The sequence below is a fragment of the Macrobrachium rosenbergii genome, chromosome 26 (genome assembly GCF_040412425.1).
Source record: "Macrobrachium rosenbergii isolate ZJJX-2024 chromosome 26, ASM4041242v1, whole genome shotgun sequence".
NCBI lineage: Eukaryota > Metazoa > Arthropoda > Malacostraca > Decapoda > Palaemonidae > Macrobrachium > Macrobrachium rosenbergii.
The window spans coordinates 28,294,352-28,300,351 of NC_089766.1; positions in this window are offsets into that span (position 1 = coordinate 28,294,352).

The window sequence follows — 6,000 nt, forward strand, 5'->3', positions numbered from 1 at the left end:
GTTACGTCAGTATAGTCATTCCAGTGACACTATAAACCAGTCAAGAAAGTGATCTAATTTTGGTACATAAGAAAAGAATTTTTTGCAATTGACATTGGAAGTTAGTTAAATGAGGACAAAGATTGGCATTGAAAGTAAAGCCCCTGGGCTTTACTTTAAAATGGGCAATGAAAACTTGAATGAATCAAGTTGGACGAGCTGGATATAAATATATATATATATATATATATATATATATATATATATATATATATATATATATATATATATATATATATATATATATATATATATATATATATATATATATATATATATATATATATATATATATATATATATATATATATATATATATATATATATATATATATATATATATATATATATATATATATATATATATATATATATATATATATATATATATATATATATATATATATATATATATATATATACATATATACATATATATATATATATATATATATATATATATATATATATATATATATATATATATATATATATATATATATATATATATATATATATATATATATATATATATATATATATATATATATATATATATATATATATATATATACATATATATATACATATATATATACATATATATATATATATATATATATATATATATATATATATATATATATATATATATATATATATATATATATATATATATATATATATATGAAGGTAAAAAGGTCCATAAAACACTGTGGAATGTTCCAACCATATATTTCGAGCACTTCCTTCTGTTTCCCTGTTCAGTGGTAAAATATGGACAGATGATAGATACAAGGGTATATATACAAAACATGTAGGTGTGGCAGTAAGTCTCATTGGCATGCAGGTGGCCATTGACTCAGGAAGGATGGAAATTTAGATATTCTTTAGTGGTTTTTGGCTTTGTTAGCTCCCGTCTGGCGATGCGGAAAATGGTCTTCATATAGCTGTAACGGCTCTAGGAATATTGCCACTGGGAAAATTGCCACTGGGTAAATTACCACCGGGAATATTGCCACTGGGAAAATTGCCCACCTAGGAATATTGCTACCCGGAATATTGCCACTATCAAAATAATTTCTTCTTACTTATAAAAAATCAGATGATATGATCTATACAGACAGACGCTACAACCTTATTTACTTATGTCCCAAACTTTTATTATCTATTTGTCACTCAAGATTTCCCTTTTTATTACGGTTTTGAAAGCTGTTTACCTCTTAAAGTTGTTAGATAGTTTTTCCAACAACCGTTATTCCGGAAATTGCTAATTATCAATTTAGATAACTGACTTTTTGTATAGGTTAAATGAGTTGACAACGTTCGAATATTCAACTAACAATTTAGTATTTCTGCTAACTTCAGCCCATAATGGTGTCCATCATTAAGAGTGAACGTGGAAATAATATGGTCGTTGATGAGCAACAGTTTATGTATCATAAACATGGGACAAACAAGGACAATACAGTCATATACTGGGTGTGTAGCCAACGGAAAAAGAGACACTGCAAGGCTAGACTGCATACAAAAACGTCGGCCGAAGACTTTGAAGTTTTGAATCATGTAAACGAACACACGCACTCATCTACGAAAGATCAAGTAGATGCTAAAGTTGCACATGAAACTTTAAAAGAAAAAGTGAAAACGTCTCACCAATCAAGTCGTGTCCTGGTATCTCAAGCTACAGCGTCTCTCGATGAAGCTGTTGTATCTCAAATGCCTAATACAAGTAACATAAGCAGAAATATCAGGAAGTGGAGACAAAACCTTTCAAATTTTCCTTCCGTACCATGTGGAAGGACAGGGTATGCAATACCACTAGAATTTACAATCATAGACGGCGGGAAAACTTTCCTTCAATATGATTCAGGTATTGACGATCAGGATCGCATATTGATATTTGCATCTGATGCTGGGCTACAAGATTTGAAATACTTTAAGAACTGGGCAATTGACGGTACATTTAAAGTTGTTCCGGAATTTTATTATCAATTGTTAACCATTCATGTGCAGCAAGGTAAATTGAGCATCCCGCGTGTCTTTGCTCTTTTACCTAACAAGACAGAACTAACATATAGAAGACTCTATGAAAAAGTGAATGAGCTTTTAAGTAGTGAAGAGCCCGAAAATATAACAATTGATTTTGACAGGGCCTGTTTCAATGGAATAATGGCTGTTTTCCCTAATGTTTCCCTTAATGGGTGTTTCTTCCATTTATCACAATCACTGTATAGAAAAATAGTTGAACTGAGTTTTAAACAAGAATACCACAACAACAACGAATTTTCTTTAAAAATGCGACATTTTTCAGCCCTAGCTTTTGTGCCAAGCCGAGATGTTATTTGGGTTTTCGAAGAACTATCGGACGATGATGCGATACCACAGGAATTTCTTGCCTATTTTGAATCAACATACATAGGAATTGAGAGAGGGACACGGAATAACAGACGAAGAGCTACACCTACGTTTCCGATCTGTTTCTGGAATGTCTATACCCGTGTTGTGAATTCTTTACGCGAACAAATAACAAGGCGGAGGCATTTCATAATGCGCTTAATAAATCAGTTAGTAACGCCCACCCCAGTGTCTGGAGACTAATTGACGCACTCAAAGATGAGGAATGCTTAGCAAAAGCTAAGAGAATTCATTTTGAGCGCGGGGATTCACTTCCAGACAAGAAAAAGTATAAAGATTTAAATGCCAGAATAAAGAACATCGTCTTAAACTACAGCACTTATGATGATAAAATAAGATATCTACCTTCCATTGCTTATAACATGCATGTTTTTTTAATAAACCAATTTTGTTCTCTTTTATGTATTCTTTATGATCTAATTTTTCAAAATACTTGTTGTTATAAAATCGCGTTCTTATATTGTTTTTCTTTTTCCTCTATATTTTTTCAAGTCACTTTTATTAATGAAATATCTCTAGCAATATTAATAGGTAAACATTTTTTAAAACTAAAATAAAAATAAAAAAAATTTTAGTTTATAAACTTTTTGTAAAAGTCTCTTTTATAAGTAAATAAAAAATCATAGTGGCAATATTCCGGGTAGCAATATTCCTAGGTGGGCAATTTTCCCGGTGGCAATTTACCCAGTGGCAATTTTCCCAGTGGCAATTGTCCGCGCACGAGCTGTAACATCCCACTTAGAAAAGACAACACGTGTCGTCTTTTCTAAAAGAGGAAGTTACACCCATATGAAGACCTTGGTAAGAGTGGTGGCAGGGTAAACAGACAGTCAATAGATAAGCAACTAGATAAATAGATAGGATATAGGTTACGCTTCCTAAGAGACATATCTTACTAGTAGTTGTTATACAGGATGAACTATAGGGGTTGGTAGTAGTTGCATCTCAGAATAGGGATTTGACAGTTCAGTAATTCGGTTTAGTGCGGAGGCGTAAAATGCACTCTGGTCAGTCTTTCTCGAGAGCGAGTGTCTGTGTGTGTTTAATGATGCCTCACTGGGTGCGGGTTTTTTATGTGTTTATAGATATTTCTGGTCTTTAGTTTAGCTTGGAGATTGTTTGGGGAAGAGGCTAGTGTGCTCAGTGAGTTTAATTGCAGTATCTTGACTGCTTAGGTGACACGTGCAAACACGCAAGTGTATTTCTGTGGTTTTTTCTCTCTCTCTTTGGTGGAAGGATTTCGCACCATGGATGTCAAGGAGGAGTGTACGTAAGTGTTATTATTTTTTTTTCTTCTTATTGTTAATTGGCGTGTCAGATTTGAAGTGAACAAACTGGTTAAGGGGGGCGAGTGGATTGTTCATTTTTTTGATTGTGCTGCAACTTATATCAGGCATTGACAGGAGTGACGTCATCCCCTGGGTGATGTATCATTGACATGTCAGTGACGTAGAGGCTGGGCGGAGACTTGACGTGTTCCTCCCATTCTCTACAAAACGCATGTGGGTCTTGGGCTTGGCTTATGTGTTTTTTTAGCAATTGGCTGTTTGCATTGGTGTTTAGGGTTTAATTAGGGGATTATTATAACTATTTTATTATCTCTGGGGACTTTGGTTATTGGGAAATAATTTATTTGACGCTTATTGGGTTATTGTGAGTAAACATTTCTTATGCGAGTAAGTGTACATTTCTTAGATTTTAAACTGCTTTTTTTTTTATAGTTACACACGTACGTGTTTTATTTAGGATACATATGCACACTAGTATAAGGGGAGTGTAACTGGGACCAGAAATAGGGGTGTGAGCTTGCTCTCCGATTTTCACCTTGGCAACTGAGTATGAATCGGACTTGTCTCAGAGGTTTAGTGCTCGGCCTTTTTTTTTTTGTGTGTGCTTGCTTCTGCAGATCATGGATGTGTAGGGAAGATAGGGGGAGGTATTGCTCTAAAGGGAGGAGAGCGATTCCTCCTCCTTTCTCTCTTTTTCTCTCTCTCTTCCATTTGCTTGAGTCCCATTTTCTTTACGTGAGGGTAGACTTCTGTTTTCTTTACTTGAGGGTCGACTGTGTTTTTTTGCTTATCCTTGAAAACTCGATGTTCATTTTGACCTACTTTGCGGTCTGCTGTGCGCTCAGCCTGTCTGTGTGGTTTTATTTTCCCGTGGGGTTTTGATTTAATTGTGGGCCTAAACGGTACTTTCTTTTGATCTTGGGGATTAATTGTTGGAGTGAAGGGAATTAACATTGTGGGCTTCTTCCTGTATGGGAATTTTTCGGGAAGAATAGTATTTTTTCTTTTGTTTTCTTTGAGGGGTTTCCTTCTACATGGCTTGGGAAATTTTGTATTTGTGGTCAGCCAGGAGTGAGTTAGCGGGGTTATTTACTAAGAAGAAAGCTGTGAAAATGGCTAGAATGGACAATGATCAGATATTCCTTAGGTTAGCCTGTGGTTGTGTAGGGCACGGAGATTTAGTCCGCAGCTTGAAGGGTTTTGTTGAAATTTGGAAGAGCCAGAGGTAGATGGTTGGGTTGAGTTCTTGGTCTCCATGGGTTCGTTGTTTTAATTGTAATATGCAGGGACACATTAAGAGGTTTTGTCATGTTAAATATTGTGGCAGTTGTAGGAAGTGTGGTCACCCTTGGCGGTCTTGTCCATCTCTCTCTCTCTCTCTCTCTCTCTCTCTCTCTCTCTCTCTCTCTCTTCCACCGTCTGTCGATAGTAGTCCATCTCTTAAACAGTATAATATTAGGCCTACAGTTCAGAATTTTGGTAACTTATGTAAGAAAGTTCCTCAAAGGGGGTTTTTGAGGGGATCTAGTGATTGGCGAGCATGTTCAGGAGACTGATTAGTTGTAAAGGAAAATGTGATGGGTGTTTCTTGTGATATAGGACTTCTGGGGAAACCCTCAGAGGCCAATCCAGTTGTAAAAGGGTCTGTGTATGGCATTAACGTGAGTATTTTTATAGATACAGGTGCCTCTATTAATTTGATGAATTATGAGTTGTTCTGATCGATGTTTTTCTATCATTCTTTGACCTGCTAAAGAGACAGCAAATAGTTTATGGTTTTTGGATATGTAGATGTTGATTTATCTCTGTGGGGGTAGAACTTTTACAGAACCATTTTTGGATATACGAGGGGCCGCCTTTGGGGGAATACTTTGTTACTGGGTCATCCAGCATGTTGAAGATGCAAAATCTTGGTTCATACAGTGGTACGTGGTAAAACTTTTGGAGTACCTGGTGTTTTTGCGCCTTACAAGGGAATGGATGTGAGTGGAGTGGATGATGATAATCGATCAGGTGTACATGAGAATTTGCTGCTGGATTCTGAACATATTTCAGTGGGTAGGAAGTGTTATAAGGGTTTTTTTTTGGATAATGTGGTTCTTGGTCCTGTTATGGTTGCTATGTTGACAGTTCGAATGAAAGGAATGCATAAATCCAGACAGGTGTGTGTGGATGAGTGTAGTGAAAAGCTGAAGGGGGTAGTGTGTATGGGTTCTATAAAAAATGCATCAGGTTCAGGGGATCCTTGGATGGA